At 38.4% G+C, this 23,368-nt stretch overlaps 1 protein-coding gene across 3 annotated transcripts in view; it reads left to right on the top strand.

The window, feature by feature from the left end:
• Positions 1 to 1,993: 1,993 nt before the first annotated feature.
• LAZ1 (organic solute transporter ostalpha protein (DUF300)) overlaps positions 1,994 to 23,368 on the top strand; it is a 226,171-nt gene continuing 204,796 nt past the window's right edge. For all 3 annotated transcript variants that reach the window (XM_089433283.1, XM_089433282.1, XM_089433281.1), the window contains exon 1: positions 1,994 to 2,165. The gene's annotated coding sequence lies outside the window, so the exon portion shown is untranslated. The remainder of the gene's footprint in view (positions 2,166 to 23,368) is intronic.

Raw genomic sequence — 23,368 nt, 5'->3', positions numbered from 1 at the left:
GGCAGTAGAAGAACTGGAAGCCGAGGAATGCAGAGACAGGGATAGAAAAGGTAAGGCGGTAGCGAAGGAAGAGACAGTTGAGGAGATATATGAAATTTACGATGATTCTGAGGAGGAAGAGGACCGGCAAGATCAGTGCAGGCGGGGTAAGGAGCGAAGCAGAAATGTAGAAGGCTGGGAGACCCAGCAAACCAGCGACGAGCAGCTAGGACAACGAGGAGGAAAGGTAAGGTAGAGCGGCAGACAGAGGGGAAGAAGAGGTGCGGGAAGCGGGATGGAACCGAGCAGCAAGAGAGGCAGAGGAACGAGCAGATACCGAGGAGAAAGGGGAGGACGACAATGGCAGAGAGGGAGATCGGGCAAAAAGACAAGCCGGTCGTTGGATAAGAAAATTCAGCAAGCAGAGAAGGCATATAACCAGAACACGAACCCAAGAATTAGAAGAATTATCCAGAATATGGAGGAAGACGCCCTACAAGCTCACTCCGACTCCGAGATGGAGGATTGGGAGTTCCTACTCCACGACCCTGGTAACACTAGGGGTAGAATGTCTTTATTTAAACAGTCCTTACATATATACTGGGTGATGAAAAGATTGCTGGCTAAAGCTCTGGAGCAAGCTGCAATAGAGATGGCTGAACTGGCGCAAGGAGTCCCCAACCTAAGGAGGGAGCTCAGAATTATTCAGATTACACTGGAGATGCAAGAAAAGAAGCTTGAAGAGATTCAGCAAATGATAAGGGAAGGAAATCAGAATGCAAACAAGGAGACTACTCAACGACAAGAGGCAGAAGCTGATTAATTATAGATATGTATTAATTTTGATGAAACTGCATAGTATAGATAATTTCAGTTTGTTTCAAATATTAGAAGTAGAAAATCGTTATATGCATGCAAGTAGGATTAGAAACCTGAAAGACTGTTTAGTGTATTTAGCCTGGATAATCAGACTATGGATCTTTTATTTTTGGTCGGCTATTAAGAACTTTAGGTGGCTTAAATACTCGGTTTCCCCAAGAGGGTGAGTTGAAGGCAACCTTACCTTTGATGTTTATTTTGATTTGAAGTAATAGAAAAAAAGAGCAACACCGTAGCTTACAAAAAAAAAAAAATATTAGTGTTTTTGGAAAAAGCAAAAACAATAGAGAAATAAAAGCTTTTGTTATGGAAAAGTTCCACAAGTGTACTTGGAATAAGGAGCTAAGAAGAAAGAAAAAATACTAAATTGAAGTGTTTAATCCCATTCATATTCATCAACCAAAAACATAAATAGAGACCAATATTTCTTTGAGAGCCAAAATTTTTATTTCTCAGTTAATGACTAATTCTCATCAACTCCATTGTGAAACAGGTGCTGTAAAAGGTCAAAATAAGTGTGGGAGGAAAGAGTATGCATTTTTTGTTTTTCCAGAAAAGTGGAAAGAGAGAAAACATTTCATTTTATAATGTGAAGCTTTCAAAGACAACACAGAAAAGTATGGAAATATGTTGACAGCTAACTCTTGGGATAATCTATTTAACGAAAGGTTTAAAACTTCATAGGAAAAAACCCAATACATAAAACAAATGAAAAAACAATCTGTCCCATAAACTATCCTTAACCTCATAAAAATTAAAATAATTTCCCATCAACAAAATAAATATGAATCCTAATTTCAAACCTGCCATGTACTTTTACCTTCCAGTGAACACCGTTTCGACTCGGTTATACGACGAGATGCAGCCATCCTATTCACCGAAACACATTCATTATTACACACTGCACAAAGGAGCAACTCAACCATTCACAACACTCCACGTGCTGCTTGTCCCGATCACCCCGTCAAAGTAGCTTTTCTGCATCTACACGTGTCCTTTTAAAGCTGACTAGGACGGCACATTATTGATCTCTTTCCCATTATAAATTACCGAGCTGTGGGCCGTCGGATGTTGGAGAAGATGCCGTGGCTTTAAGAATATAAAGGAGTGAAATTCTGGCGAAATGAAATGAAATTGAAATTTGGTGACTAGAAGGGAAAACACTCAAGCCAAAGATCGTGAAAGAATATGCTTTCTGTTGTTTCGGGCTGCGAGATTACGAAACCGTGCGAGAAAGAGGGGGTGTGAACCTGAATCGCCCCGCGCTTCTTCGATCGCCGACCAGGCAGAAAGGACCAGCTAACCAGGTATGTGTACATGTAGGAATGATCGCACATTGCCGCTTCGAAAATGTTAATTACCAACTTCGTAATTCATCACGAAATCTCAAAGCCCCAAAATACATACTGATGCTTTTATCTGCCCCTTTAGGTTTTGAGGAAAGCCCACTGTTTTGAGGTTAACTTCTCTTGTTAATTGTTTACAATATTGTCAACACACATTTTACAGTAAAAAGAAATCCGAGGTTTATTGTTGTGGAGATTTATCTGAATGCTTATTTTTGTGTAGGGTTTAGACTATAGCTGTTAATTTTTATCTCTGGGCGATCATTTCCATGATTTTAGATTGCGATTCTCTGAAGTCGTTTGCCAATTTTTCTTCTCCAGTGATTGCCAAAAAATGGTCTTTGCTAAAAATAGACGGCATTTAAAAAAAATATGTGATTCTGTTGAATTTGATTTCTTCTGGGGTAAAAAACCATTACAACTGTCAAATTAATGCAGTTTTATAAGATTAAGCATACTGAAGTACCGAGATGGATTCAGAGTCCTGATATAGCTTTCCTAAATTAGCTGAATTTTGGACCAGAATTATTACCAAATTTGAGTGGGGCAGACCCAGGTGTGAGAATCAACCATATGATCAGTCTCGTAATGATTTATCAGAATTCCTGTTGTCTTAAGAAGATAAATTTGTTTCATCTCTGCATTGACTGGCTGTATTCACGATGAAGGTTATGCCTGTCCTTCAAATTTCATCTCATCAATCAAGTAGATTTAATCATTGTGGCTTCAAACTCAGGCCTAGCGAAAGCAATGAATGTTTAACTATGATAAATCAGATATGCTGAAGACATGGGGCCTTTTAGTGGTTTCAAACTCAGGCCTAGCAAAAGCAATGGATGTTTAACTATGATAAATCTGATATTACTTCATTAATGAAGATGCCTGGTCATATGCCATTTCCTGTTATCTCAAAAATTGCAACATGATGTGAAAATTTTGCATGTGCATATGGGCCATTTAAATAATCATTTAATGAAAATGTAGAAGAAAATTAAGCCTGCCCAATTACCGAGTTAACATTTCATATTATCTTAGAGTTACAGCGATTTGTTGTACTTTTGACCACTATGCTCAGCTGCAATGCGGCTATGTTTCACCATGCAACTTGAATATCTTTCTATAGATTGAGGTCCCGGTTCTTCTAAGTCAATGGATATTGGAATACTTCTCAATAGGCACTGATTTTTCTGTCCCAGGAGCAAAACATGAACATCTGTGCCATTCTCACAACTATAGTTTGAGGACCTTATCTTCTATGATTTGACAAATTTCTGCTTGTGGTCCAGCAGTAATATCCATTGCAACAAAATTTACCTCACCAATATAGTCTTGGAGGTGCTACTGAGAGTGCATATAAACTTTGTTGGAATTCTGAGTTAATGATTTTAATCGATTTTTGATCTGCATTGATAGTCCTTATGGTTCTCAACCCTACGTTCCAAACCGAGGAGGAATTTTGCAGGAGGAATGTATCTTTTAGTCTCCTGCCATTTCAGGAGAGTGCATAGCTTCATTTGGTCTCCTGCCACTTCATCCCAAGAAAGAAGGTTGCATTTTAACTTTGGCAGATCTTCTCCTCTGTACCATGGGATTGATAACCAGAGGTTACTTGTCAGTTCATTTATCTTGTTGAGTTACTCCCCTGGTTTGACTTGCCTTAGTTGCACATGAGAGTCACTATAATCATGCTGGTTGGCAGAAACAACCTGCGTGAACCAAATGGATCTCAGGTTCTATTTACATATACTGGTTCTGCTAGTCCACATACTTTAACGGGAATATGCTATACTCTATTTGCACTAGCTAATGTAGCAATGAATGGTACAATTAACCAAATGACATGAGGTTTTATGCACAAAGTATGTATTGCACATAAGGCACATCATTCATTGAACAACATAATTCATATTGCATTACAGAATCACAACACTTATCTTGGATGAAAAGTGAACTATATTGCCATGACACTTTTCCTTCCCAACCATTGGATAATCCCTGACTGGGAAGATTCCCACTGTGATGGGGTAATTAATATTGAACACTCTTACTACGCTGCAATCTCTAGGGTATCTAATCCAAGGGTGCTCTAGAGTGTGGAGCTAAGTGGGACCGTCTTTTTCCAAAAAACCTTGGGAGCAGATCATTACAGAGGCTTCTGGTTTATATATTATAATGCATTTATTGAGCCGAGAGGCTCATTCTACAGCCTAGTTTGATGTGTAATGCTGTCCGTCTCTTATCAAAGTTGAAATTTTGTTCATCTCAGTCAAAATAAAAAAATAAAAAAATTAAATAACTATACAAAACATTTAAATAATGTCCACTCATAAAAAAATTACACGTAAAGAAATTGGATCTCTCTCAGCTCATGTTAGATCTGTATTTAAGATGGATCTACACTGGTATTAAAAAAACATGCTGATTGCCAAATTAACTGCAAAGTATATGAAAACATGCATATTTGCGCTACTTGTGGATGAATACTCCGTTATTATGAAGTAAGAAATCCCATCCACAGTGTTATCACTCCAAATTTTCTTTAGAAGTTGCTAGAGAAGGAAATGATAGAGGTAACCACAAACCTGCTTTGGAGATTAGGCTCTAACCTTCCTAATGCTCAGAGAGGGCTCTCTCTTTATGTTTTAACTTTGTTTAGTTAATTGATTTTAGGCTAGTTATGATTGTACTTGGGTTTTGATTTGGATTTGGTGGTGGGATCACTTAGATGGATAGAGGAATGTCTTTTACCATTGGGTTATGGGGTCAAATGTCAAGCAAACAGGATTGGATCAAGCTCTAAAAATAGTGTCTACAGGGCAAGATAGCTGAGTTACTTCAGATATCAATGTTGGAAGGTGAAGTGGTTTTCAATCGGATCCAAGGAGCAATTAAGGGTTCCTTCGAACGGATTTTGAATGAAGTGAAAGAGGTCAATTGAGATGGGAGAGCAATTAAGGATTCTCAAATCCGGATATCAGAAGAAAACATAAAAATGATTAACTGTTCAAGACAGAGTGTACTTAAACAAATTCTAAAATAATTTTCCAGTTAATTCATTCACTTTAGATAACATTAAAGTTTGTGAGAAACATAAGAAAATAACAAATTTGACAAAGAAAATACTTCAGTTAATGCAGTCTATTTATTACTTAGTGTAGTCTGCTGGCTTGAAAGAATTGGTACAATAACCCTTAGGTTTATGATCAATACCACTTTACAAATGTATAGCAATCCACACTCAATACTTTGATTTATGAAGTATTTATACAAAAATATTTTACAAAATATCCCAAACTGCCTTGGGAATTATTCTAGGAGAAAGAAATATCTTCATGCAAGAAGATCGAGACAGATGTTCAACTGCTGTATGCTGTCCCTGTTTATTAGGTTGTGCTGTCTTTATGCTCTGATAGTTTGCCTTTTAATCTTTGCCTTGCTATTGGTCTTTATGCTGAATGTTCTTTTCACTCTGACCTTTCAACTGATACACTTTTACCTAATACTCTTTCATCTGGCTGAACTGTCATTATCCTTTTACTGTCTTTTTCACCCTTATTGTACATTTTACATTTTGACTGTGTATTTCTACAGTAAGTCATTCAATTTCTCCCATGTTTCTGCATCTGGTAATTTGATATTTACCATCTTCCTGTATATTTCATCTGCCTCAGTGTATTTGGCAAAAGTGGGTTTATTTACAAAAAGGTGTTTTACCTCATGTTGGAGGTAAAACAAGTTCTCAAAGGTCTGATATAGGACCTTGCCAGTAGGTATTCCCTTCATAGATGAAGTATTTACCTGATCTCTTGCCACTTTTCTTATCCTTCTGTTGTAGTCCTCTTGTGGCATTAACTTATCATTTATTACTAAGGGATTTAGCAGACTTGTTGAAAAATGGCAACAAGAAATGCTAAAAATAGAAGTGCTAAAAATAGCACTGCTAAAAATAACAATTTGGGTACCAGTGCTAGATTGAGCGATAGGGAATGAAAAATGGAAGTGCTAAAAATAGCATTCTATTTTTAGCAGTTCAGGAAGGATTCCTATTTTAGTCAGTCCCTGGACTAAACATAGGAAGTAAAATTCGAATTTGATATTAACAACAGTTTGTAAATTAATTAATTAATTCACTTTGAGTTAATTAGTTAAGGAAAATCAAACTTGAAGTCCATGTGGGAACATGCAACAGTTTCTCTATTAATTGAGGAATTTATCCATCAGTTAAAGAGATAAGGATAAGTTCTAATTTGAGTAGTAATTAGTTGGCTCAGTTAACTGAGTCAAGTCTAGTTAGATTGATTTAAACAGTTTGTTTAAATTAAGTAAGTTCAGTTACTTAATGCATGCTAGCATATAACTGTTGTACTTAAGATAACTGAAGATTCTCTCATGAATAACTCATGCATGTCAGTTCAGACAGAGACGTAGTTGAGATCAGAGAAGGGACAATGTACTATCAGTTGGATGAATATTTGTAAGAAGAGCTTCGGCGTAAATCACATAAAGAGAGATCTTTGTCGACGCGTTTCGAGCCAGCAAGTGTGGCTCATCGTCAGGACAAGTTGAAGAAACAGATCCAGCTTTGCAAGTTAAATAGTCTGAGCAGGGCCTCCAACAGCGATCTAGATCAACGGCTAGATTTGACCAAGGGACAGTCAAAAAGTCAAATGGATTATTTAGAGGAAGCTCATCCATGATGAGGATTTATCTCCTTTAGGACTGCGTAGTTGGATCAGAGGTTAGTGAGTGTGTAAAGAGGCCAATTCACACAAGTGGCTGCACTGTGTTATCACTCAGATTTTCCTTGAAGTTTTGCTTGAGAAATCAACTAAACTATCCCAATCTGAACTCAGTCGCCTTTGTCAAACTTTCATGGATAAAAACCATCAACCTAAAGATCCCCCTCCTTATAGGTCAACTTTCTTCACATATATAAGCAGAATAATAGTTGATATGATAGCTACAGTCATGGGATTCAACACTAGTGAGTTTGTTGATGATTTGACCCTAGTGTTAATGTCCATCTTTACCCCTGGTCAACCCTTTGCTATCAAGTACAATTATGCTTCATTTATTGCTGGAAAAATCCATGACCAGTTCATGAGGCTGGAAAATGAAAAGGTTTTCAAATATTCCACATTCATATATCACCTCATCCTCTACTATCAGTCTGATAAGTTCTCATTTTCTGTCAAGAAACTTGATATAAAGGGTAACCCAAAGTTAGTCATTTTTTGGACTTCTATCTTCCATGATTCTTTTGCTTGCCCTTATTCATACAGTGAGTTCATTGACCAATTTGTCCACCGAGCAACCACCTTGCTGACAGGAAATCCGCCTCTTAGGATTAGTGATGAAATCAAAAGGATTCATCAGCTATCAAAACAATACAGGGTAGGTGACTGGTACTTGTACCAGAATCACACAGAAATCAGGGTATATGGTTGTGAGCTTCCTCCAATCAAGCTTCTAAGATATATTCCAATGAGACCGTTTGCTTTGGAATATTATAGACAAATGATATACTCAGATCTGATCCACTTTACCAAGGCAAAGAAGAAAGCACAGTTAAGGATCAAGGATCACCTAGGCCCATTTGTCTGCAACAATAGGGAAGCATGGAAAGCAACAGAGAAAATCCTTGAAGACCACATGAGATTAAACAAAAGCTTTGGTTGGACTTCATATGACCCCCACAGTTTTATCTGTGATAGGAGAATGAAAAATAGGTTACCACCATATTTTCATCACAAAATCCCAGAAATTGAGCAATATGCTAACATGGATCAATGGAGGGAAGAGACTCTTGTAGAAATGGATAGTGATCAGGCCAATGTAGAAAATGTAATGAAAGATCTAGAAAAGACACTTGATTTGGACTCTTTTGAACAGGTGCCATTTGGGACTTCTCAGAAGCCAACACCAGGGACTAGTGCCTCAATAGCAAATACTTCTCAAAGGCACTCACAGGAAACAAGTGCACCACTTGCAGAGACATCACAGGGAAGAGAACAAGAGACCAGCACTCCAGCAACAGGGCAATCAAGCATGTCAAAGCAGCCTGAAACCTCTCAAGAACAAGCTCAAACACAAACCCACCCAACTCAAGTTAACATGGGAGACCCCCCAATTTTGCAGACTCCTTTGAATGAGGAAAAAAGTTAAAAAAGGGACAGGGAAGTAGCTACCCCTGCCAGTGGCCCTTCAGATCAGCCTGGTGCTAAGAGGCACAGGCTAAATCCCCATTCAGAAGAGGAATTTTTTGTAAAAACTACAGAGACTTTGAGGAAAGAAGGAGCAGACAGTCAACATACTTTCCCAGCAGGTGGGACACCTTCTAGCTCACAAAGGTAGGAGCTGGAAAGACAACAAAGTGCTGAAGTATCATCCTTCAGGCCTTTAGCTAACAAGTCCCTAGACATTAAAGAGAAATTCAAAGAAATAAAGGCTAGAAATGAACCATTAAGGGTCCAAGTCTACAATCAGTATTTGAAGATGGCTCCTACCAATCAGAATAGATTGATGTCAGCCTATGACATCAAGGAAGGCAAAATGCAGATGAGCTTTTTCAAGCCCAAAGTACAACAGCCTCAGTCAATTGCAGACTACCTCAAAACTAATTTTGAGGTCATGGCCAAGGACATTCACCCCCTAGATCAGATTGAATTACATAAGCGGCTAGGGGAGATGGTGTATTCCACCTTGACAACTAAAGCCATGATGGCCCAAAGATTCGAAAACTCATTAAACAACACAACTGCTCCATTACAGTTAGAGAGAGCCTCTTCATAGGCAAAAGATAATAGGATCAAATCACTGGAGGAGTTGATTATTGGATTGGGTCATAACCCAAAAGATGTAAAAGCTGCAGAGGCCTTGATAAAGAAGAAAGATGAAGACATAGCTGCCTTGAGAAAGTAGTTAAAGTTGCCTCCACTAAGACATCTACAAACTGCTGAAATGATTCAAAAGAAGTCTGAAGAAGAGCTTATGGACCTAGTCCTCAAGCTAAATGAACAATTGAAGGAGACTGAGCAGGAATTAGAAAAATCACTAAAGAGCAGGCAGAGTGAGTCAACCTCTCAGCCTCAAAATGTAATACCAGTGGTCTCCACGGCAGTCCCTTCAACACTTGCAACAGCTCTGGCACCAAATGTCTGTTTGGTCACATCATAAGCAATTACAGGTACAAGCACAAGTACAACACAGGCAGGAACTTCAGGACTAAGTACAGAAGGATTAATTAAGTCAATGGAGGAAATGAAACTTCAAGTTTCTGAACTTCAGAAGGTAAAAGAGAAATTTGTCACCTTAGAGCAGAAGCATGATGTTTCAAAGATTAATTTTGCTGAAGAGGTAAGGAAGAATAAAGGCTTGGCTCAACAGGTAAAAACATTGGAAAAAGATCTCACCTTTGAAAAGCCTTTAACAGACATTAGGAAGATTCTATCGACCAACATCACTCAATTAATAAATGATGTTTGGTCATCACTACAAATTATTTTTGAACAGATTGACCTGGTAAAAGTGGCTCTTCAAGAGATTCAGAAAACTGAGGAAGAGCTAGGAGGGAAGCCTAAGGAAGCTGTCAGGCTAATAAACTTTTTGAACAACAGAAATAAATATCAGCTAGAAGAACTGAATATTGAGGATAGAACTGGGACTATCCTAGAAATCAAGAAGGTATTGACCAAAAGGTCTTTGATGCAGAACTTAGAAAGAAGATGTCAGAACATGCAAGAGGACATTGATTATTTTATGGGAAAGTTTGGCATTTTACAGAGCAAAGGACTTCCTAGTCCTCTAGTGATCAATGATAAATTAATGAGGCATGAAGATATTATCAACAAATTGGGTCAGTATGCAAATAACCAGGCCAGTTCATCAGCTAGTGCATCTGCACCCAAGGCACTACCTACATGCAGAGTTCTTTATGACAGTCTAGAGAACCTTTTTTATGTTGAGCATGAATTAAAACATTTATTTCCAGAACAACCCTATTTTGTAAAATACACAGAGGCTGATGAAATCTTCAGGAAGCTACAAAGGACTAGGATACCGAAGGAAGATTGGTGGACAAATATGACATAAATTTTATGATTTACCTTGGTAAAAAAGTAAATTTTCAGTATTTACCATAGTCAATTTTGGTAAAAGAAGGTGAATAAGGATAAAGCAGGTAAAGAGTATCAGAACAGGTCAAAGAGTATCAGTAAGAAGATGAAAAAGCAAATAGTTAGCACAAAATTACGAGCAAGATAACAAGATGCTCAATCATCGGGCCTGCCTCCAGCGCATTCACAAAAACAGGGACAACAAACCATCAGTTCACTTTTAGTTTCTATCTTCGAGACCATCTGTCTCTACTTTTATGTAAAATGTAGTTAGTCATCCTAGATTATATCTCTCTCAGTTATGAGATATTTTATTGTAAATTTTTGTATAAGTACTTCCTCATTCGGAGTACTTAGTGTGGATTCTTAGACATTTTTGTAGACTTATTATTTTGGAATAGAAGTGCTGTTGAACAACTCTTGTATGGCTGGCTGGATGAAGAAATAAAGCAAAGGACTTTTACAGGATTCATGTGTCAAATGTTGGACAAATGAGTATTCTATATCTTGTTTATTGTGTTTTGGTTTAATATTTCACTTGTGTTTCATATCTGAATAATAAACGAAAAAGTATATTTCAGAAAGTGCTTAACTGCAATCTGTCTTTAAAATCGTTTTTATTCTAAATGTTTTCTTCTAAACTATCATAGGCAGGGAATTCTTAACTGCTCCTTGCTTCTTAGTTTATCATTGTGGTCATTTAATAAGAAATTCTTAATTGCTTTTTGTTAGTGATCACCCACTTTCCCTTCTCTTAAAATTTGTTGAAGGATTCTTAACTGCCCTTCTTCCCTTTTAAGACCATCTCACCCTTTCAAGTTACCATTTGTCTCATGTTTAGTTATTTTTCCATGTGAAGCTCTCCTTTGTTGAATCAACCTAATCCAGTTAAGCCATCTTCAGTTGACTCCATAGCCCAATGGCCTGAGATACTCTGTTCTATCCATCTGCTCCTGAATTCCACCACCAAACACAATCAAAACCCCCAAGCTTTCATAACTAGCCTAATATCTTATAAAACAAAGCTAAATCTTAAAGAGAGAGCCCTCTCTGAGTACAGATTGGCTAGATTCTGTACTTAAAAGTTGGTTTGTGGTTACCTCGGACCCCTTTCCTTCTTCTGACAACTTCAAGGAAAATCTGAGTGATAACATAGTGGCGACCCTGCTGGGGAAACCAATTCCTCAGTCAAAATAAATCTTTAAGAAAGTTTAAAACCCTAAATCTAAAGCATCTTAAAGAAATCATAGAAGTTGTTTGTTTGATATCAATTAAGAAAAACCAAAAACAAAACCTAAAAACCTGGCTTCAGAAAGGACTCGTTACACTAGAGCTAATCCTGATCCCAATCCACCACAAGTGTTTGAGAACCCCAATCTGATCCCCAAAATTCTTAGGAGACAAGAAAGTTCTGTTAGTCCTCGGCCCATCTTCAGGTCCACATCTTGCCCTGTTAGGTGGATTTACTTTGAAGACCAACCCCTTGACGAGTACTTCATTCGATTCTGAATTAATTGACCTAGTCCCAGACCCAATATTCTTCGAAGAATTACAGCTTCAAGTTGTCAATTTGTCAATTGATTGACATTTGTAGAACTCACCACAGTCTGATCTTACCACTGAAGGAACACCTGATCCCTCTTTTATCACTACTGTTTCTGCAAGCTCATCATCATTTCCTCGTATATCTCAACCTCAAACCACTCCACATTAGCCCATCACCTCTAGCTCTACATCCACGACCCAAACACCCTCTGGTATCCCAACCCCAACTGTTGTTTCATCATTACTGACAGCAATGGCAAATAGATATGCCTCCCTGGTCTTACCAGCCAACTGAGGTGCCATGCCCCAAGATTACCAAAGTAAGATCACTACTTTTGATGGTACTAGTACCTATACAGCGCAACAACACACCAAGAAGATGACTGATTATTTTGAAATTTATGAAATAGACACTGATTATGTGCAAATGAGAATATTCGTTCAGAGTTTATTTGGGGAAGTTAGAACCTGGTTCAAAGGTTTACCAGCGAATAGCATAGACAACCTAGAAACTCTCTATAGACAATTCGTGAATCGATGGGAGAAAAGAAAGATCCTCTTCAGATTCTATCTGAGTATGAAAACCTAAAGAGAGGAACACAAGAAACTGTGCAGGATTATTGCACTAGATTCAACAATGTCTATAAAGCCATCCCTCAAAATCTTAGACCCCCACCTGATTTAGCCTTAATCAAATTCCCAGATGGATTTGATTCTGACATGGATTTCCAGCTGAGAGAACGAGCCCCTCGCACTTTGGAAGATATGCAAAGCATAGCAGTCAATGTTGAAGCCAACCTGATGTCTAAGAGAGCCAAGGATAGGAGTGAAAGGACAATACCATTAAAGGAAGAAGCCTCACCCTTTGAACAGAAGCTAGATGCCATAATTAAAGGGATGGATAGACTAGGAGATAGAGTGGAGACAATTGAAAGAAAAGCTCCCTAGGAAGGTCAACCAACCAACATAGGGAGAAATCCTAATTTCAGAAAAAATCAAAACCAGAACATTGGAAAGATTGGTCCAGACCAAAACATTAGACCTCCTTTCTAGGAGAATCATGCAGAAGCTTTAAACTCTGAAGAACCAGAAGAAGATACTCAAATTAACCTGATGGGACTTGGTAATGAAGGAGAGGTTTTCTTGACCCAAGAGGATCAAGAGGCCCACATACTTAAACAGTTTCAAACTCAGTCAGGTGAATCATTCGATTTTAGGGAAGGATATGACACGACCATCTTTGAGGTGCACAAGCAAGACAACCTAAGGAGTAGGAGAATTGATGTTCCTGAAGCAAACAAGCAAAAGGTTCCAAAACAACCCTTAAAAGGTAAGACAATTACTGCACCTGTACATATTCTTTCTAGATCAAACCCTAATCCTTCTAACCCCATAATTGAAGATGTCTCTGATAATCAACCTAACAATAAACAACCCTCCTCTTCTCTTCCTTCAAAGGGAAATGTGGAAGAACCTCCAGAAGTTGATTTAGGAGATCCAGCAAATCATAACCCCACTCCTGAAAAGGAGAAAAACACAGAAAACACAAAAAACAGAGAGAATACCGCTGTTTGAAATCAAAAAGCCCAAGTAGAAAAACCCTTTAATCTGGAAACTGAAGTAGGTAAGCTGAAAATTGCTGTCCCATTATCTGAATTAGCTAAACATGATGCCTACCGAACTCAAATAAATAGATCACTAAAAATTACTGGAGCTGAAGACTCAGTTAATGTTTTTGATGACCAACCCGAATTAATATTTGGCCCAGAAGTGAATGGAAAACCATTAGGAGGAACTCCTCCCTTTTATGTGAGTTTAAACATACATGATAAGGTTCTTCACAATGCCATGTTTGACTCTGGGGCATCTCACAACCTCATGCCCAAGTCTGTAATGGAAAAGCTAGACCTAGACATCACTAGACCATATAAAGATCTCTTTTCTTTTGATTCTAGTCAGGTGAGATGTTTAGGATTGATAAAAGACTTGTGTGTCTCATTGGTTCAATACCCTGCAAAAACAATTTTAATGGATACAGTGGTAGCAGATATACCACCTAAATATGGCATGTTATTGTCTAGGTCTTGGGGTGCTAAGTTTCAGGGATCTCTTCAATTGGATATGTCATATGCTACTATCTCGGTTTTTGGACAACCAAATAAGCTATACAGAGAAACATTGATGAAATATGTAGTAAGTAGTCAGGAAAAACCCCAAAATTTTCCCATCTACTCAGTACACTCTGATATGGGCTCATTCATTCTTTACAATGCAGAAACCAACCCTTCCAATACTTTAGATGTTTTAGCAGCAGAACCAAAAGAAATTAAAAAATAAAAATCAACTGTTCAGATTCAGGAAATATCAGAAAACAAAGAAAAACTAAATGAGAATGAACAACCAGATCCTAGTGTTAAACAAATTCCTACCATCCCTGACACCAATTATGAGCATGAAATTCTTTGGCATTTAGAATTTGATGGCTAAGTCAATAAACTAGGGGCAGGAGCAGGAGTTTGGGTGTACAACTTAGAAAACAATCATGCTGAAGGCCATGCCTACAGATTAAATTTTAAGTGCACCAATAATATGGCAGAGTATGAGGCTCTCTTGTTGGGTCTTAAACTTGTTAAAAGATTAGGAGCAATTAGAGTGTCTGTCATAGGAGATTCAGAATTAATAATCAAACAGATTAAGGGAAAATATCTAACTAGGGATCCTAGATTAGGATATTATAGAGGAACAATCATAGGAATTTTCAACACTTTTCTGGAAACTCAGCTTGCTACAATCCCTAGAAAACACAACTTGCAAGCCGGCAACCTGGCAATGTTTGCCAGCACTTGCAAATTACCTTTCGAATCTAATCATCAGTTGAAGTTAGGCATAGACCAGCCATCCCTGATAATCTGAAGAACTGGCAGGTTTTTGATAGTGATGAGCAGATCAATAACTTTTTAACTTTAGATGAAGAGTTTTCTAACAGTCACATAGATGTTGATACAGTTGCTAATTCTAAGCATATAGATGAGGTAGAAATAAACATTTTTGAGGAAGATTCAATAAATATGCTTCATCCCACAAAATTCACACAAAAAGAAGTCCAAGACGTAAAACAAATGGACCTTGATGAGATAATTGAAGAAGAAACAGAGGTTATCAACCTAAAGGACAATCATTTACCAAAAGGATTGACTCCTCTTGAAGATCTATTTGATTCCAATGACATTCCTCAGAAACCTAAAATGGAACCATTAAAAGTAGATATTGAAGAATATAATTTAGGAACAGAAGACAATCCAAAGATGATAAAATTATCAAAATCTTTACCCCCTGATCAAAAGTTAAAGTACGTTGAACTTATGAGGGAATTCCAGGATGTCTTGGCCTGGAATTACGAAGATTTGAAGTCATATGACAACTCCATTATACAACATACTATACCTTTGAAAGAAAATCAAAAGCCCTTTAAGCAAAAACTCAAAAGAATTAACCCTATGTTATTACCACTGATTGAAAAAGAAATTAAATGCATGTATGAAGCATGGATTATTGCCCCTATTAGATTTTCAGAGTGGGTGTCTAACTTGGTACCTACTAGACAGAAAACTGGGGAAATAAGGTTATGTGTTGATCTGCGAAATGTGAAAAAGGTTTCTCTTAAAGATAACTATCCTTTACCCAAGATGGATCATACTTTGCAAAGGGTAGTGGGTTCTTCTAGAATTTCACTTTTAGATGGGTTTTCAGGATATAACCAAATCTTGGTTCATCCTGATGACCAAGAGAAAACTGCTTTTACAACACCATGGGGCACTTTTATGTACATCAAAATGCCATTTGGACTAAAAAACGCAGGAGCAACTTTCCAAAGGGCAATGGACATTGCATTTGCCAAAGAAATTCATGATTTTCTTGTTATATATCTGGATGATCTAACTATTTTTTCCAAATCAGATTAGCAGCACTTGGACCATCTCAGACAAGTCTTTTTAAAATGCAGAAAATATGGTATTTCTTTGAATCCAAAGAAGTCCTTGTTCGGTCTGGAGGAAGGTAAACTTTTAGGTCACATCATTTCCAAGGATGGCATTCGAATTGACCCTTCCGGGATCGAAGCTATTCTACAGATACCTCATCGAAGAAGTATTAAAGAACTATTTCCACTTCTATGATAATACAGAGATGGGGTTTTAGGCTGGTGCTTTCCCCTGGTTATATCTTCTGTGTTATGTGTGATTGATTTCTCCATATCAGTTATATGTGTTCTTATTGATGTTGCTCAAATTGATTAAGCTTCCGCTGAATTGATTGTAGAAGTAGATCAAGTATTTTGCTTTAGTATATTGCATTATCAGGTGATCTACAGGTGGGAAATTTCTACAGACCTTTCTGCCTCAAAACATCAAACTTAACCATGAATCTGTCTACAACCAGTTGCATGGTTTGACACTTATCTTCCAGGTTCATCATCAAATTCCTCTTGGTGAGGACCCTTTTTACTTCCAGTATTGTACCTGTCCTATCAAGTATCTCCAACTCTTGTAATTCATATTTGTTTTTGGAGTTAAGGAAGTGAATGATCCTAGTGGCTTCCTCTGGCATGTCTCCCAGTTTTGCCTTAACTCTCTGTATGGATTTTGTAACCTCTTTCACTAAGTCAGCTTGTTCAAAAATTACTTGAATGGATGGCCAAATATCATTGACAGAGTCAATGATATTGGCCCATAACTGTTCCTTAGCTTGGCCAAGTGGTTCCTTTAAAGTTAATTCATTCTCCAAACTTTTTATCCTTTCATTCATTCTGGTTGCCTTTTGTGCTTCTTCCTTGTGCATAATCTGGGCAAGCTTATAGTCACTCTCTAGACTAGTTATTTTTTCTTTAAGCTTGTTCATTTGTGTGGTCTGAATGGGCATGTCTTCCATTGCTTTCACCAACTTACTTGCCTCATCACCTGGTTGAGCTGTTGCTGTTGTTGACCCTGCTGCTGATGTAGACGCTATAGAGGCTGGGAGTGCTGTAGCCATTGGAGCTGTAGGAGCCAATGATGCTGCCAAGGTGGATGGTACTGCAGTAGTAACTATTGGGATAACAGTGGCAGGGGCAGTCGCAAGACTATCTTGTTTTAACTGTATCAGGCTATCTAACTCCTTTTCCATTTCTTTTAGTTGATCATTCAATTGTAAAACCAGGTCCATCATCTCCTCCTGATGAGTTTGGCTCTCAAGGACCTCTTTTGCTTATGGGTGCTCTGAATGAGGCAATTTGAGTTGTTTTTTGAGAGCAACAATGTCCTCATTCTTCTTTTTTATTAACTTCTTAGCAACCTTGATATCATTGGGATCATGTCCCAGTTCAATTACCAAGTCCTCCAATGACTTGATCCTGTTGTCCTTGGCCTGTGAGGAGGCCTTTTCCAATTTGTACTGTGCTGTAATGTTGTCTAATGAACTTTGCAGCTTATGTGCAGCCATAGCTTTTCCTGTCAAGGTGGAATAAATCATCTCACCTGCTTGCTTGTGGAACTCAATTTGGTCAATGGGATGAACATCCCTGGCCAAAACCTCAAAATCTGTTTTCCTGTAGTCAGCTGATGTTTTTGGCTGTTGGACTGTAGGTTGCATGAATGACATCTGCATTTTTCTTGTTTTGATGTCAAAGGCTGACATCAACTTGCTTTGATTTGCTGGTGTGTGCTTGAAGTATTGAGCATAGGTTTCAACCTTCAACTTCTTATTTTGTCAACTTAATTTCCTTATATCTGTCCTTGATATCCTTTTCTTTATCCACTGGCTTGGTGAATGAAGAAACCTCAACTCTGAGCTGTCTCTCAATAAGCTGAGTGTTTGATCTTGAAGGCTGCTGTGTTTCTCCTGAAGTTGCTGCGCCTTTGCTTCTTTCCCCATTATATCAGTGTCAGTGATTTCCACTGATTCAATGGTGTCTTCCTGTTCAGTTACAGGATTAAGCTTAGGTCTCTTCTTGTAATTGATCTCAAACTGCTCATCTGCGGTTTCCATAGCTGAACTGGAAGCCTCCTCCCTGTTTCTCTTTGGGTTCCTGTCTTCATTTGTTGGAGTCTGTAAAACAGGAGGAATATTCATTGGTTCTCCTAGTTCTGGAGCCTGCAAGAAGGAACTTTCATCACTTTGTCTTTCTACATTAATCAATGTATTCTCTACATCAACTATGTTACTATCCATGTCAATTAGAGCGTTTTCCAACCATTCTGATTGGTTGGCAAACCTCTCAATGTCTGGTCTGGGATGATGGATAAAAGGTCCCAACTTGACCTTGATCCTCAACTTATTTATGACTCCATGAGGGTCATACTGCCACATAAAGCTGTTTTTGAACTTCATTTGCTGCAAAATTTTATCTGCCTCTGGTCCAGCTTCTCTGGTATTACAAATGAAGGGGCCCAATTGATTTTTCATTTTGAATTGGGTTTTCTTCCTAACTGCTAGGAAGTTGACTTCATCAGAACTGATAATCTGCCTAAAGTATTCTAGTGCAGATATCTTCATGGGGAGATATTTGGGCAGTTTGTAAGGGGCGAGTTGGCATCCATAAATTCTTATTTCTGTGTGGTTCTGGTACAGATACCAGTCTCCCACCTTACTGTTCTTGGCCAACTGTAACACCCTTTTGATCTCTTGATTGATTCTAGGTTGAGGGCTACTGGTTAGCATATTCATAACTGGATGGACAAATGAATCAATGAAGTCCTTGTAAGTGAATATAGTGGAGTACTTCTGGATCAAGGGTGTTCAATAGATAACTGACCTTGGATTTCCTTTGGTATCTAACTTTTGGATGCTAACATGGAATTTGCCTGATTGATAATACAAGAACATATGACATAATACAGATGAGTACTTGAAGACTCTTTCAATAGGTAATCTGGTGAATTGTTCATGCATGCTATCTGCTATGAACTGTGCATAGTTGTAAATTACATCAGGAAGCTTGCCTGGGCTAAAGATGGAAAGGAAAGCCAGGACAACCTCATCCACATGCTCATTTGTGGTATATCCTAGAATGCATGAGAGCATGGTAATGATTTGTTTGCCCCTCTCAAAAAAAGTGGTGGCAGCATATGGAGGACTTTGTGTAGGAGTATGGCACTCCTCTATGATGAAAGTTTGGAAAATTTGGGCTATCCTAGGATGGTCTAACTTGATATAGAGGTTCAGTAAGTCTCCAATAGATAGTGGGGTCTCATTAGGGCTTGGTTGGACCTGTAACATTTGGTTGATAAATTCTGCAGTGATGGTAAACAAAACTTGCCGGTCAAGGGTGACAATGGCTCTTTGGCTGGGGATGTAGCAAGCATGACAGAAGTGGATGATGTCTGGGAATGGGTGTATTTTCGGAAACAAATATTTGGGCAAATTAGACTCCCAAAGGTGAATGTCATCGTTCTGGTTCAAGAATTTGTCCTTACTCCAGCAGTGGAGCTTTAGAAGGTAGGTAGGGGAAGCTTTATCCTTTATTTGGAAGTCTTTGTCTGCTAATGCAAGGTGGTCGATGTCCAGGTGAGGGGTTTGTAGAGGTCTCACGTCCAGAGAGGTTTGGGAAGCCATAATTGGGTTTACAGATATGAATTAGGCTTGTAGTGGGTTCAAGAGCAATGTTTTAAAACTCTGACTCCGACTCCGACTCGGCCGAGGGTCGACTCCGACTCGGCCGGCTCGATTTCAATGACTCGGTTATTGTAAAAAATACATTAAATATTTATTTTTTATAAAAACACATAATTTTAAAGATTTTCATTCATGTTTCCAAACACACAGCATTAGAATATAAATAGAAGACAACATATGATCAAAGTAGACTCATGAATATATCCATTATATCAAAATGGCACCCAGTGCATTGTCCAATACATACACGATGATGATATAAAGATCAAAACAAAAACACATAACCAAGGAGGCTATAAATGGCCTCTACAACAAAAGTCTGTGACCAGTACTACTGGGCCCTGGCTACTGCTAGAGTTGCCAACATCATCTGGCTCAGTGTTACTTGGGAGCAGGAGCGAAAGTGGGGAGCGAGAGCGAAAACGGGAGCGGGAGCGACATTTTCAGAAGCTCCTGGTTTGGGAGCGAATCCCAGAGGAGTTCGACAACCAATGTCACTAACATCAAGGTACATAGAGGGATTGGTACTCTTGATTAAATACGAGTTCCATACCCTAATACATGACCAAATTCGATGGAAACATTGCAATCCTCCAATCCTGAAATCCTGAAAAACTGATAAGTCTACTGGATTTTGAATGAAATCTAAAATTCTACTTTCTCCATATGAAATCCAATGAGGCCGAAACCACTCTCAAACATCTTGAGTCATTTCATGGTAATGTTAAAAATTTAACAATTTAAAGAGAATGTCACTTTTACTTTAAGAATTTAACATTACCATGAAATTTGAATAGCATATCAATAGTAGAGAGCATTTGAGTATGTAAATAGGGTTTGGGAGGGGGAAATGGACTCCAAATAACATTTAACTAATTCATAAAACATATTGGATTCTAAACCAATCGGCAAACACTTCAAAATTTCATTAAAAAAATGTCAAATCGTTGTTTTGATGGGATTACAGGCCACTGGTTATGACTCGGCCGAGTCAATACGGAAACAGCCGAGTTGGCCGAGTCAGCCATGACTCGGCCTACTGAACCGTTTCCTCCACCGAGTCACATTTCTGGGCAATGAAACGGATCAGTAAGGTTTAGAAGCTCCTGGTACAGTGAGAGGGTAATTACAGTCTGTAAACAGGGTTTGGGGTGTATAGCAGGCTTCTTTTTCAATTTAGGAAAGTTTCTTTAATTAAATCAATTAATTAACTGTTCAATTAAACTGTGCGTTTTCAAATTGAAGGGCCGTTCTAGTTTTTACCAAGAATACCTGGAAATCGATGGTCTGGCTTGAAAACTGGGTTCAGTGGTGAATGCAGAGGGTACGGTGGCTTCAATTGTCAACTGGTTGCTTCAATTAGGTATCCGGAGCTTCTTCAGGCGGCATACGATGGTCAATTTGGTCGTAGAGGTTTCAGGGTGTCGCAAATGGCTAAGCAGCAGTTGCAGTGAAAAACGAGCGAAAAGAGTGAATTGGGGTTTTCCGACCTTTTAACGGGTAACAGTCACATTTTGGCGCGGAAATAATTAATGAACAGTGGGCGGTTTTTGGTCTGGGCGGGGAGGTGGTTTTCTGGGCCATCACACCGCTTTTGGAGGGCAGGGGTATTTTTCGCGAGCACGCGATCTCACCTGGTGCCGCCACGTAGTAGAACAACGCTCAGGCAAAACCGCGAATCTCGCGTGCTCTCGGGCTGTTATTGCTCGGACGATGAACCCACACGATATGGATGTACACCGTCAGATCTGGGGGTAGGAGATCGGAGGGCTATCACATGGTTAAGTTGCACGGATAGAATCGGAAAGGGATTTGTGGGGCCCGGGGTTTAATTACAAATAATTGTAATTAATTAGTAAATAAGGTTGGGATTTTAATATAAGCAGCGGGTATTAAGGTGGGACCATGGGTTATGTGGCGGGGGTTTTTTAACTACACCAAGGGTTGGTGGGTTAAAAAGGTTTGTTGGGGAAATATGAAATGGGGGAGGTTAATTACATAATGCGGGGGCATAAAAACTTAGGATAAGGGGGTTTTTATGGGTTTTTAGGGGAAATAGGGAAATTAATAAGGGGGGAAGTGATATTTGTAATGGGGAATGGGTTTCACACTAGAGAAAGGGGTTTTGGGAAGGGGAGGTGATTTTTGAAGGGTAATTTCTAGGGAAATGTGTGAAAACAAGGGGGAAAGGTCAAAATGAAGGGAAAAATGGTATTTTATAAGAAATGAAGGGATAATGTGGAAATTAGTAAGTATGTGGGGGTGTAGTGAAATGAGGGGAAATTAGAAAAGAAACTTGGTAAATGTCCTTTCTTTCTCATAAATCCTCTTGCACATGAAACATAGGATTAAGCATGATAAATGTGCTTTTGACTTAGCAACCTTGTGCATTTGCAACCTTTCTTCTACCTACCCTTTATTTAGCCTAACATTTTTCTTCATTTCATTGGGTGCATTTGAGCTTGCTGACCCTTTATTTTTTTTTATTTTGACAAGCAAACTATCTAATTCTAACCTTATATCTTCCAATGGCTCAGATTAAACTGATGAGCTCATTTTTATTTCTACCTAACCACTGATCTGCCAAGGTTAAACAATTTGGCTAGATCTTTATTCTCTATCTATCAACATGAAATTTAAAGCATGAATGAGTCAAGGTTAAGCTATTTGACCATCATGGATTGGGGCATTTCTGACATGCTGCACGCAACCTTATTTTGCATAGTAAAGTAAAAAGTAGTGGCATTTGAATTTGCACACTTTCATGATCTATTTTTTTTTTTTGTCCTTTGATTATTCTTTTAGGACATACCCTTTTTACATTTTTTAATTTTTAATATGGAAAACATTTTGCAGAAAGCAAAAGTATGTACAATATTACAAGACCAACCATAGCCAATTCAAAATTATGAATCCTATTATTATAGGACCCTAACACACAGTACATTAATGATTAATTGTTTGAGCCTCAACCATCTAGCAATGATAAGCAATGATCCTCATTGCCCATATGACAAACATAAATGACAAACAATGTTCCACCATCACTTATATTGAGATCCTCATCATTGGTATCATCTTTCATCCTTTGTCTCTATCTTGATCCTCTAGGGACATCAATTAACACTACCCAATCTTGATGAAACTGTGTTAAATGGAGTTAGAGGAGGAAGGCTCCTGCGAAATTTAGCAGGTGCACTAAATTTGGTAGAGGGACCCACAAGTGGGGCCAAGGCACAAATTTACTTTCTCTATTTATTCCTCGACGTCGGAAAATTTAAATTTTCCTATAGTTAAGAATTAGATCGATCTCAACCATCCAAGAAGATTTAATTTCAGCCATTCGTGGTAGTGGTGGGCCCAAGTGGACTTCTAAGTGGGAAAAAGGGTGCGAAACTTGGTCATTATGCACTAGAGACTTGGTGGCAACAAGAAGAGAACACTTTAAGCTAGGGTTTTAGTGAATCAGGGCTTCAAATCTGCATAGATATATGGAGAAAGAGAGGCTATTACAGCTTCAGATCTTTTCCAGCGAGCGCATACTTCAACTAGGCCGCATTTAGTGTGCATAAGAGGTTGTGTTCAGGTTGTATGAAGCTGTACTTTTTCATATAGTGCGCAGTTTGACTGGAATGAGACGCTGAGGGAGAAGGTGTATCAACATGTTGAGGAATTTGCAGAAATAAGGGAAGTTTTCCCTTCACTGTAAAATTTTTAGAATAATATTTTTGCTGAAACAACCTAATAGAAGCCACCAAGTTTGCAGGTTTTCCCCAATTGGGTTTTCCTAGGTAAATTTGTTGTGTGCAATTTTATGGTGTGTTTGTCTTCATTTGTTCCTTATTTCCGCTGCATGGT

Source organism: Pinus tabuliformis, chromosome 5_1 (genome assembly GCF_031772625.1).
Source record: "Pinus tabuliformis cultivar Carrire ecotype Pingquan chromosome 5_1, CPIR1, whole genome shotgun sequence".
In the NCBI taxonomy this organism is placed as follows: Eukaryota; Viridiplantae; Streptophyta; class Pinopsida; order Pinales; family Pinaceae; genus Pinus; species Pinus tabuliformis.
The sequence above is the reverse complement of the archived record's forward strand: the minus strand, read 5'-3'. Positions and strand labels throughout refer to the sequence as shown.